The sequence below is a fragment of the Durio zibethinus genome, chromosome 19 (assembly GCF_047325235.1).
Source record: "Durio zibethinus cultivar Kanyao isolate XHJ-2024 chromosome 19, ASM4732523v1, whole genome shotgun sequence".
Taxonomy (NCBI): Eukaryota; Viridiplantae; Streptophyta; class Magnoliopsida; order Malvales; family Malvaceae; genus Durio; species Durio zibethinus.
Window position 1 is genome coordinate 10,794,861 of NC_143180.1, and position 14,375 is coordinate 10,809,235.

The window sequence follows — 14,375 nt, forward strand, 5'->3', positions numbered from 1 at the left end:
TGAAACAATTGTTTTATGACAAAACAAAAGGTCATAACGATTTTAAATAGACAATTATTCAAATAGTCATAACTATTTGAATTTGTTCAGTAAACAAATTTATTTTTTTAAACTCTTATTTATTAATTTTTGAAATATTAAGAAATTAGTATTATTTTATTTTGGATAAGTTTTTATGAATTGAAACAATTGCTAATGTTAAATAGATTTATTTTTTCAAATCTTTTGCTTATTAATTTTTTGTATGTTAATAAATTGGGATTATTTTATTCCAAATAAGCTTGTAAGATGTGAAACAAATATTTTAAGACTAAACAAAAGATCAAAACAATCCAAAATAGATAATTATTCTAATGGTTTTAACTTTTTGAACTTATTTTGCAAGCACATTTTTTTTAAATCTCGTACTTACAAATTTTTGAAATATTGTTAAATTAGTATTATTTTTAACTGAATAAGCTTCTATGATCAGAAACAACTATTTTATGACAAAACAAAAATCTTAATGATTTGAGATTGATAATTATTCAAATAGTCATAACTATTTGAACTGGTTCGATAAATAAATTTATTTTTTAAATCTCTTATTAATTTTTAAAATATCAATAAATTATATTATTTTATTTCAAATAAACTTCTATAATCAAAAACAATTGTTTTATGACAAAACAAACGGTCATAACAATTTGAAATAGATAATCATTCAAATGGCTATAATTATATTAATTGAATTAGTAAACAAATTTACTTTTTTAAATTTCTTACTTATTAATTTTAGAAATATTAATAAACTAGCATTATTTTATTCCATCTAAGCTTGTCTTAACTGAAATAATTATTTTATGAAAAATCAAAAGGTTATAACGATTTTAAATAGACAATTGTTCAAATAGTAATAACTATTTAAAATTATTCAGTAAATAGATTTATTTTTTAAATCTCTTTCTTATAAATTTTTTGAATGCTAAATAATTAGTATTAATTTATTCCAAATAAGCTTATTAATTTTCTTGCTTATTATTTTAAATTTCTTGCTTATTAATTTTTTTAATGTTAAAAATATAGTATTATTTTAAATAAAAACAATTATTTTATGACAAAATAAAATGTTAAACGATTTGAAATAGATAATAGTTCAAATGGATAAGACTATTTGAACTTGTTCAGTGAATAGATTTATTTTTTAAATCTCCAACTTATTAATTTTTAGAATATTAATAAATTAGTATTATTTTATTTTGAATAAACTTGTATGAATAAAAATAATTGTTTTATGACAAGACAAAGATCATAATGAATTGAAACAAATAATTGTTCAAATAGTTAAAACTATTTAAACTCATTCAGTAAATAGATTTATTATTTCAATCTTCTACTTATTAATTTTTGGAATTTTAAAAAAATTAGTATTATTTTATTTTGAATAAGCTTTTATGAACAGAAACAATTAATTTATGGCAAAACAAAAGATCATAATGATTTGAAATCGATAATTGTTGAAATAGTTATAACTATTTAAACGTGTTCAGAAAATATATTTATTTTTAAAATTTTTGCTTATTAATTTTGGTAATATTAATCAATTTATATTTTTTTATTGAAATAAGCTTGCATGAACAGAACCATTTCTTTTACAACAAAACAAAAGGTCATAATATTTTTAAATAGATAATTGTTCATATAGTTATAACTATTTGAACATGTTCGGTAAAGAAATTAATTTTTAATTCTCTTATTATTAATTTTTGGAATATTAATAAATTAGTATTATTTTATTTAAAATAAGCTTATTTGAACTGGGGTAATTGTTTTATTACAAAACAAAAGGTTAAATAATTTGAAATAGTTAATTTTTCAAATAATCATGACTATTTTAACTTATTTGGTAAATGTATTTATTTTTTTAAATATTTTACTTTTTAATTGTCAAAATATTAATAAATTAGTATTATTTTAATCCAAATAACCATGTATGAATAGAAACAATTGTTTTATTACAAAACAAAAAGTGGTAACAACTTGAAATAAATAATTATTCAAATAGTCATAACCATTTGAACTTATTCGATAAATAAATTTTTTTTTAAATCTTTTACTTACTAATTGTCCTAATATTAATAAATTTATATTATTTTATTCAAAATAACCTTGCATGAACAGAAAAAATTATTTTATGACAAAACAAAAGTTTATAGCGATTTCAAACAGATAATTGTTCAAATAGTTATAATTATTTAAACTTGTTTGATAAACATATTCTTTTTTTTAATCTCTTAATTTTTAATTTTTAAAATATTAATAAATGATATTATTTTATTTCAAATAAACTTATATGAACTTAAACAATTCTTTTATGACAAAACAAAAGTTCATAATGATTTGAAATAGATAATTGTTTAAATAGTCATGATTATTTGATCTAGTTCGACAAACATATATATTTTAAAATTTTTTACTTATTAAATGTCGAAAAACTAACAAATTAGTATTATTTTAATCCAAATAAGCTTGTATGAATAGAAACAATTTTTTTTATAATAGGACAAAAAGTCATAACGGTTTGAAATAAATAATTTGTCAAATAGTCATAACAATTTGAACTGGTTTGATAAATAGATTTATTTTTTAAATCTTGTATTAATTTTTGAAATATTAATAGATTAGTATTACTTTATTCCAAACAAACTTATTTGAACAAACACATTTGTTTTATGACAAAACAAAAGGTGATAACGATTTAAAATAGATAATTGTTCAAATAGTCATAATTATTTGAACTAGTTAGGTAAACCAAAATATTTTGTAAATCACTTACTTATTAATTTTTGAAATATTAATAAATTCATTTTATTTATTCCAAATAAGCTAGTATAAATTGAAAAATTATTTTATGATAAAACAAAATGTCATAACATTTTAAAATGGATAATTGTTCATGTAGCCTTAAATATTTGAATGGTTCAGCAAACAAATTTATTTTTACTTCTCTTAGTTATACATTTTTGAAATATTATTAGATTAGTATTATTTTATTTCAAATAAGCTTGTATGAACAGAATAATTGTTTTGTGATAAAACAAAAAGTTATAACAATTTGAAGTATACAATTGTCCAAATAGTCATAACTATTTGAACTAGTTCGGTAAATAGATTTATTTTTTAAATCTCTTAGTTATTAATTTTTGAAAGATTAATAAATTAGTATTATCTTATTTTGAATAAGCTTAAATGATAAAAAAACATTTGTTATATGACCAAACAAAAAGTAATAACAATTTGAAATAGATAATTGTTGAAATGGCCATAATTATTTGAAATGATTTGGTAAATAGATTCACTTTCTAAATCACTTATTAATTTTTGGAATATTAATAAATTTGTATTATTTTATTTTGAATAAGCTTGTATTAATTGAAACATTTGTTTTATGACAAAACAAAAGGTTGTAATGATTTAAAATAGATAATTGTTCAAGTAGTAATAACTATTTTAAACTTGTTCAGTAAATAGATTTATTTTTTAAATCTATTTCTTATTAATTTTTTGAATGTTAATAAATTAGATTAATTTATTTCAAATAAGCTTGCATGAGCTGAAACAATTGTTTTATGACTAAACAAAAGGTCAAAATGATTTGAAATGGATAATTGTTCTAATAGTCTTTACCATATGAACTAATTTAGAAAATAAATTTATATTTTAAATCTCTTATTAATTTTTGAAATATTATTAAATTTGTATTATTTTAATTCGAATAAGCTTGTAAGAATAAAAAAATTGTTTTAAGACAAAACAAAAGGTCATAATGATTTGAAATAGATAATCATTCATATAGTCTTAACTATTTGAACCGGTTTAGCAATTAGATTTATTTTTAATTTTCTTGGTTATTAAGTTTTGGAATATTATTAAATTAGTATTATTTATTTCAAATAAAATAATATGAACAAAACCAATAGTTTGATGACAAAACAAAAAGGTTATAACGATTTGAAATAGATAAATATTCAAATAGTGAAAATTATTTGAAATTTTTTGGTAAACAAATTTACTTTTTAAATGTCTTATTGACTAATTTTCTAAATATTAAAAAATTAGTATTCTTTTATTTCAAACAAACTTATATGAACAAAAACAATTAATTTATAACAAAACAAAAAGTAATAATGATTTGAAATATATATTTTTCAAATAGTTATAGTTATTCAATTTGGTTTAGTAAATAAAATTATTTTTTAAATCTCTTATAAAATTTTGAAATATTAACAAATTAGTTTTTTTTTTCAAATAAACTTGTATGAGCTAAAATAATTATTTTATGACAAAATAAAAGGTCATAACGATTTGAAATAGATAATTGTTCATATTGTCTTAACTATTTTAACTAGTTCAGGAAATGAATTTATTTTTTAAATCTCTTATGAATTTTCAGAATGTTATTAAATTATTATTATTTTATTTTGAATAAATTTGTATGAATTGAAATAAATGATTTATTTCAAATAGATAATTGTTCAAATAATCATAACTATTTGAACTAATTTGGTAAGTAGATTTATTTTTTAAATCACTTACTAATTCTTGAAATATTAATAAATTAGTATTATTTTATTTCATATAAGCTTGTATATTGAGAAACAATTGTTTTATGACAAAATGAAAGGTAATAACGATTTGAAATATATAATTGTTCAAATGGCCATAATTATTTGAATTGATTCGATAAATTGATTTATTTTTTAAATCTCTTGCTTATTAATTTTTGAAATATTAATAAAGTAGTATTATTTTTTTTTTGGATAAGCTTTTATGAACTGAAACAATTGTCTTATGACAAAACAAAAGTTCATAAAGATTTGAAATAGATAATTGTTTAAATAATCATAATTATTTGAACTTGTTCGGTAAACATATTTATTTTTTCAAATCTTTTGCTTATTAATTTTTTGAATGTTAATAAATTAGTATTATTTTATTCCAAATAAGCTTGTATGAACTGAAACAATTATTTTATGACAAAACAAAATCTTAGAATGATTTGGAATATATAATTATTTTAATAATTTTAATCATTTAAACTAATTAGGCAAACACATTTATTTTTTAAAACTCTTTCTAATTTTTGAAATATTATTAAATTAGTATTATTTTTATCCAAATAAGCTTGTATGATCATAAATAATTTTTTTTTATGACAAAACAAAGATCATAGTGATTTGAGATTGATATTTGTTCAAATGGTTGTAACTATTTGCACTGGTTTGAAAAATAGCTTTAACTATGAATCTCTTCCTTAATTTTTTTTAAATATTAATAAAGTAGTATTATTTTATTTTGGATAAGTTTTTGTGAACTGAAACAATTGTTTTATGACAAAACAAAATGTCATAATAATTTTAAATAGATAATTGTTCGAATAGTCATATCTATTTGAGCTTGTTTGGTAAATATATATATTTTTAAATCTCTTAATTATTAATTTTTCAAATGTTAATAAATTAGTATTATTTTACTTTGAATAAGCTTGTATGAACTGAAATAATTGTTTTATGACTAAACAAAAGGTCAAAATATTTTGAAATAGATAATTGTTCTATAGTCTTGACTATTTGAATTGGTTTGGCAAAGGACATTTATTTTTTATTATTAAATTAGTATTATCCTAATTCAAGTAAGCTAATATGAAAAGAAACAATTGTTCTATGACAAAATAAAGATCATAATGATTTAAGATAGATAATTGTTCAAATAGTTATAACTATTTGAATTGGTTCGGTAAATAGATTTAGTTTTTAAATCTCTTATTAATTTTCAAAATATTAAAAAATCAATATTATTTTATTTTGAACAATTCTGTATGAACAAAAACAATTATTTTACAACAAAACAAAAGGTCATAACAATTTGAAATAGATAATTATTCAAATGGCATGACTATTTGAACTTGTTTGGTAAATAGATATATTTTTTAAATCTCCTACCTATTAATTTTTAAAATATTAATAAATTAGTATTATTTTATTCTAAATAAATTTGTTTGAATTGAAACAATTGTTTGATCACAAAACAAAAGATCATAACTATTTGAAATAAATAATTATTCAAACAGTCATAACTATTAGAGCTTGCTCTGCAAACATATTTATTTTTTAAATCTTTTACTTATTAATTTTTAGAATATTAATAAATTAGTATTATTTTTTTTTGAATAAACTTGTATGAACAGAAACAATTAGTTTATGCAAAACATAAGGCCATAACTATTTGAAATATATAATTGTTCAAATATTCATAACTATTTGAACATGTTCAAAAAATAGATTTATTTTTTAAATTTCTACTATTAATTTTTGAAATATTAATAAATTTATATTATTTTATTCAAAATAAGCTTGTATAAACAGAAACAATTGTTTTATTACAAAACAAAAGGTCAAAACGATTTGAAATAGATAATTGTTCGAATAGTGATAACTATTTGAACTTGTTTGATAAACAGATTCTTTTTTTTAATCTCTTACTCATTAATTTTCAGAATATTAATAAATTAGTATTATTTTTTGAATAAGCCTATATGAACTGATACAATTATTTTATTACAAAACAAAAAATCATAACAATTTGAAATAGATGACTATTCAAATAGTTATGACTATTTGGACTTATTCGGTAAACATATTTATTTTTAAAATGTTTTACTTATTATTTGTTAAAATATTAACAAACTAATATTATTTTAATTTGAATAAGCTTGCAAGAACAAAAACAATTATTTTTTGACAAAACAAAAAGTCATAATGATTTAAAATAAATAATTGTTCAAATAGTCATAACTATTTGAACTTATTTGATAAATAGATTCATTTTTTCAATCTCTTTCTCATTAATTTTTGGAATATTAATAAAGTAGTATTATTTTATTTCGAATAAGCCTATATGAACTGATACAATTGTTTTATTACAAAACAAAATGTCATAACAATTTGAAATAGATAACTATTCAAAATGTTATGACTATTTAGACTTGTTCAGTAAACATATTTATTTTTAAAATCTTTTACTTATTATTTGTCAAAATATTAATATAATAATTTAATTCAAATAAGCTAGTATGAACAAAAACAATTGTTTTTATGATAAAACAAAAAGTCATTATGATTTATAAAAAAAAATTGTTCAAATACTCATAACTATTTGAACTTATTCAGTAAAAAAGTTTATTTTTTAAATCTTTTACTTTTTAATTGGCTGAATGTTAATAAATTTGTGTTATTTTATTTGAAATAAGCTTGTATGAACAGAAAAAAATTATTTTATGACAAAACAAAAGGTCATAGCAATTTGAAAATATAATTGTTCAAATAGTCATAAGTATTTAAACTTGTTCAGTAAACAATTTATTTTTTAAATCTCTTACTTATTAATTTTTGAAATATGAATAAGTTAGAATTATGTTATTTCAAATAAGGTTGTGTGAATAGAAACAATTGATTTGTAATAAAACAAAAGGTTATAATGATTTGAAATAGATAATTGTTTAAATAGTTAGAACCAACAGATTCATTTTCTAAATCTGTTACTTACTAATTTAAGAATATTAATAAATTAGCCTTACTTTATTCCGAATAAGACTGTATAAATATAAACAATTGTTTTATGACAAAACAAATGGTCATAACAATTTGAAATAAATAATTGTTCAAATATTTCAACTAATTAAACTAGCTTACTAAATAGATTTACTTTTTAATTCTCTTACTCATTAATTTTCAAAATATTAATAAACTAATTTTATTTTATTCTAAACAAAGTTATTTGAACAAAAACATTTGTTTTATGACAGAACAAAAGGTTATAACAATTTGAAATATATAACTATTCAATTGTCATAACTGTTTAAACTAGTTCGATAAATAGATTTATTTTTTAAATCTACTACTTATTAACTTTTGAAAATAAATTAGTATTATTTTATTTTGAATAGGTTTGTAAGAAGAAAAACAATTGTTTTATGACAAAATGAAAGTTCATAACGATTTATAATAGATAATTGCTCAAATTGCCATAATTATTTGAAATAGTTATAAGTATTTGAACTATTTTGATAAATAGAATTATTTTCTAAATCTATTACTTATAAATTTTTGAAATATTAATAAATGAGTTTTATTATTTTTTGAATAAGCTTGTATAAGCTAAAATAATTATTTTATGACAAAACAAAAGGTCATAACAATTTGAAATAAATAATTGTTCATATGGTTTTAATTGTTTGAACTGGTTCAGCAAATGGATTTATTTTTTAAATCTCTTAGTTATTAATTTTCAAAATTTTGCTAAATTAGTATTATGGTCATAACAATTTGAAATAAATAATTGTTCATATAGTTTTAACTGTTTGAATTGGTTTAGCAAATAGATTTACTTTTTAAATCTCTTAGTTATTAATTTTTAGAATTTTACTAAATTATTATTATTTTATTTCAAATAAGCTTGTATGAACTGAAACAATTGTTTTATGATAGAGCAAAAGGTTAAAACAATTTAAAAATAGATAATTGTTCAAATAGTCATAACTATTTGAATTAGCTCGACAAACAGATTTATTTTTTAAATCTCTTATTAATTCTTGGAATATTCATAAATTAGTATTATTTTATTTCGAATAAACTTTTATGTTGAAAAACAAATGTTTTATGACAAAATACAAGGAAATAACAATTTGAAGTGGACAGTTGTTCAAATGGCCATAATTATATGAACTAGTTCAACAAATTGATTTATTTTTTAAATCTCTTGTTGTTAATTTTTGAAATATTAATAAAGTAGTATTATTTTATTTTGGATAAATTTTTATAAAGTAAAACAATTGTTTTATGGCAAAACAAAAGGTCATAATGATTTTAAATAGATAATTATTCAAATAGTCATAATTATTTAAACTTGTTTGGTAAACAGATTTATATTTTCAAATCTCTTGCTTATTAATTTTTTTAATATTAATAAATTAATATTATTTTATTCCGAATTAGTTTGTATGAATTGAAACAATTATTATATGACCAAACAAAATGTCAAAATGATTTTAAACAGATAATTATTCTAATAGTCTTAACTATTTAAAATTGGTTTGGCAAACACATTTATTTTTTAAATCTCTTATTAATTTTTAAAATATTATTAAATTAGTATTATTTTTATTGAAATAAGCTTTTATGATCAGAAACAATTGTTTTATGGGAAAACAAAGATCATAACGATTTGAGATTGATATTTGTTTAAATAGTCATAACTATTTGAACTAGTTTGAAAAATAGCTTTTGTTTTTAAATCTCTTAGTTATTAATTTTCAAAACATTAATAAAGTGGTATTATTTTATTTTTGATAAGTTTTTATGAACTGAAACAATTGTTTTATGACAAAACCAAAGGTTATAATGAGTTGAAATTGATAAATTGTTCAAATAGTAAAATCTATTTGAACTTATTTGGTAAATAGATTTATTTTTTTAAATCTCTTGCTCATTAATTTTTTGAATGTTAACAAATTAGTATTATTTTATTTTGAATGAGCTTGTATGAATTGAAATAATTGTTTTATGACTAAACAAAAAGTCAGAATGATTTGAAATAGATAATTGCTCTAAGAGTCTTAACTATTTGAACTGGTTTAGCAAACACATTTATTTTTTAAATCTCTTACCTATTAACTTTTGGAATATTATTAAATTAGTATTAGTTTAATCCAAATAAGCTTGTATGAAAAGAAACAATTGTTTTGTGATAAAATAAAGATCATAATGGTTTGAGATAGGTAATTATTCAAATAGCTATAACTATTTAAATTATTTCAAAAAATAGATTTAGTTTTTAAATCTCTTATTAATTTTTAAAATATTAATAGATTAGTATTATTTTATTTTGAATAATTTTCCATCAACAGAAACAATTTTTTTATGAAAAAATAAAATGTCATAACGATTTGAAATAGATAATTGTTCAAATGGACATGATTGTTTGAACCTGTTTAGTCAACAAATTTATTTTTTAAATCTCTTACTTATTAATTTTTAGAATACTAATAAATTAGTATTATTTTATTTTGAATAAACTTGTGTGAATAGAAACAATTGTTTTATGATAAAACAAAAGATCATAACTATTTGACATAAATATTTGTTCAAACAGTCATAACTATTTGAATTTGTTTGATAAATAGATTTATTTTTTAAACTTATTAATCTTTGAAATATTAGTAAATTTATATTATTTTGTTCAAAATAAGCTTGTATGAACAAAAACAATTGTTTTATGACAAAACAAAAGGTCATAATGATGTGAAATAGATAATTGTTCAAATAGTCATAACTATTTGAACTTGTTTGATAAATAGATTCATTTTTTAAATCTCTTACTCGTTAATTTTTGGAATATTAATAAGTTAGTATTAGTTTATTTCGGATAAGCCTATATGAATTGATACGATTGTTTTATGATGAAAGAAAAGGTCATAATGATTTGAAATCGATAATTATTCAAATAGTTATTACTATTTGAACTTGTTAGGTAAACATATTTATTTTTTAAGTGTTTTATTAATTGTGGAAATATTAATAAATTAATATTATTTTAATCAAATAAGCTTGTATGAACAAAAATAATTGTTTTGTGACAAAACAAAAGGTCATAATGATTTGAAATAAATAATTGTTCAAATAGTCATAACTATTTGAATTTTTTCGATAAACAGATTTGAAATAATCTTGTATGATAGAAAAAATTATTTTATAAGAAAACAAAGGGTTATAGCAATTTGAAATAGATAATTGTTCAAATAGCCATTACTACTTGAATTTGTTTAGTAATAGATTCATTTTTTAAATCACTTATTAATTTTTGGAATATCAGTAAATTAGAATTATGTTATTCCAAATAAGCTTGTACGGACAAAAACAGTTGTTTTGTGACAAAACAAAAGGTCATAATGATTTGAAATAGATAATTATTCAAACAGTCATAACTATTTGCATTTGTTAGGCCAACATATACATTTTCTGAATCCGTTGCATATTAATTTTTAAAATATTAATAAATTAGCATTACTTTATTTTGAATAAGATTGTATGAGTAGAAACAATTGTTTTATGCTAAAACCAATGATCATACCAATTTGAAATAAACTTATTAATATTTGAAAATATTAATAAGTTAATATTATTTTATTTTGAACAAACTCATATGAACAAAAATGTTTATTTTAAAACAAAAAAAAAAGACAAAACGTAATAACGATTTGAAATAGATAATTGTTCAAATAGTCATAATTATTTGAACTAGTTAGGCAAATAGAATTATTTTCTAAATCTATTACTTATTAATTTTTGAAATATTAATAAATTTGATTTATTTTATTCTAAATAAGTTGGTAAGAGTTGAAAAAAATTGTTTTACAACATAATAAAATGTCATAACGATTTGAAATATATAATTGTTCATATAGCCTTAATTATTTGAAGTGGTTTAGCAAACAAATTTATTTTTTTAAATCTCTTTGTTATTAATTGTAAAAATAATTTTTTCATTAGTATTATTTATTTTGAATAAGCTTGTCTGAACAAAAATAATTGCTTTATGACAGAACAAAAGGTTATAACAAATTGAAATATATAATTGTTCAAATAGTTATAATTATTTAAACTTGTTCGATAAATAAAATTATTTTTTAAAATCTCTTACATATAAGTTTTTGAAATATTAATAAATTTATTTTATTTTATTATGAATAAACTTGGATGAGCTGAAATAATTGTTTTATAACAAAACAAAAGGTCATAACGATTTGAAATAGATAATTCTTCATATAGTCTCAATTGTTTGAACTGGTTCAACAAATGGATTTATTTATTAAATCTTTTAGTTATGAATTTTTATAATATTATTAATTTAGTATTATTTTATTTTGAATAAACTTATATGAATAGAAATAATTATTTTATGATAGAACAAAAGATTATAACAATTTGAAATAGACAATTATTCAAATAGTGATAGCTATTTGAATTGGTTCAGTAAACAAATTTATTTTTTAAATCTCATAGTAATTCTTGAAATGTTAATAAATTGGTATTATTATATTTCAAATAAACTTGTATGTTTAAAAACAATTGTTTCATGACAAAACAAAATGTACTAATGATTTTATTCCAAATAAGCTTGAATGTTGAAAAACAATTCTTTTATGATAAAATGAAAGGTAATAACGATTTAAAGTAGATAATTGTTTAAATGGCCATAATTATCTGAATTGATTTGGTAAACTGATTTATTTTTTAAATCTCTCACATATTAATTTTTGAAATATTAATAAAATAGTATTATTTTATTTTGGATAAACTTTTATGAACTAAAACAATTGTTTTATAACAAAAAAAAGTTCATAGTGATTTTAAATCGATAATTGTTCAAATAGTTATAACTATTTGAACTTGTTCGATAATCAAATTTATTTTGTCAAATCTCTTACTTTTTAATTTTTTGAAAGTTAATAAATTAGTATTATTTTCTTTCAAATAAGCTTATGTGAACTACAAAAATTATTTTATGATTAAGCAAAAGGTTAAAATAATTTGAAATAAATAATTATTCTAATAGTCTTAACTATTTGAACTAATTTGACAAAACACATATTTTTTAAAATCTCTTATTAATATTTGAAATATTATTAAATTAGTATTATTTTTACCCAAATCAGCTCGTATGATTAGAAACAATTGTTTTTTGACAAAACAAAGATCATAACAATTTGAGATTGATATTTTTTTCAAATAGTCATAGCTATTTGAACTCGTTTAGAAAACAATTTTAGTTTTTGAATCTCTTATTTAATAATTTTTGAAATATTAATAAAGTAGTATTGTTTTATTTTAGATAAGTTCTTATGAATTTGAAACAATTATTTTAGGAAAAAACAAAAGGTCAAAATGATTTTAAATCAATAATTGTTCAAATAGTCATATCTAATTGAACTTGTTCTGTAAATAGATTTATTTTTTAAAATCTCTTGCTTATTAATTTTTTGAATGTTAATAAATTAGTATTATTTATTCCTAATAAGCTTGTATGAACTGAAATAATTGTTTTATGACTAAACAAAATGTCAGAATGATTTGAAATAGATAATTGCTCTAATAGCCTTAACTATTTGAATTGGTTTGGCAAACATATTTATTTTTTAATTATCTTACTTATTAATTCTTGAAATATTATTAAATTAATGTTATTTTAATCTGAATAAGCTGGTATAAAAAGAAACAATTGTGGTATGACAAAATAAAGATCATAATGATTTGAGATATATAATTACTTAAATAGTCATAACTATTCAAACTAGTTCGGTAAACAGATTTAGTTTTTAAATTACTTATTAATTTTCAAATTATTAATAAATCAATATTATTTTATTTTGAATAATTTTGTATGAACAGAGACAATTGTTTTATGACAAAACAAAAGGTCATAAAGATTTGAAATAGATAATTGTTCAAATGGACATGACTATTTAAACTTGTTCAATAAAGAGATTTATTTTTTAAATCTTCTACCTATTAATTTGCATAATATTAATAAATTAGTATTATTTTATTTTGAATAAAATTGTATGAATAGAAACAATTGTTTTATGACAAAATAAAAGATCATAACTATTTGAAATAAAAAAATTATTCAAATAGTAATAACTATTTGAGCTTACTCGGTAAATAGATTTATTTTTTAAATCTTTTATTTATTAATTTTTGAAATATTAATAAATTAGTATTATTTTACTTCGAATAAGTTTGTATGAACAAAAACAATTGGTTTATCACAAAAAAGGTCATAACTATTTGAAATAGATAATTGTTCAAATAGTTATAACTATTTGAATGTGTTTAGAAAACATATTTATTTTTTAAATTTTCAATCATTAAGTTTTGGAATATTCATAAATTTATATTATTTTATTCAAAATAACCTTGTATGAATAGAAACAATTGTTTTATGACAAAACAAAAAGTCGTAATGATTTGAAATAGATAATTATTCAAATTTTAAACTTTTTTAGTAAAAAAAATCATTTTTTTAATTCTCTTGCTCATTAATTTTCCCAATATTAATAATTAGTGATATTTTATTTAGAATAAGCCTATATGAACTGATGCAATTGTCTTATGACAAAACAAAAGATTATAATGATTTGATGTAGATAATTATTTAAATAGTTATGATTATTTGAACTTGTTTGGTAAACATATTTATTTTAAAATCTTTTACTTATTAATTTTTGAAATATTAATAAATTAACATTATTTTAATTTGAATAAGGTTGTATGAAAAAA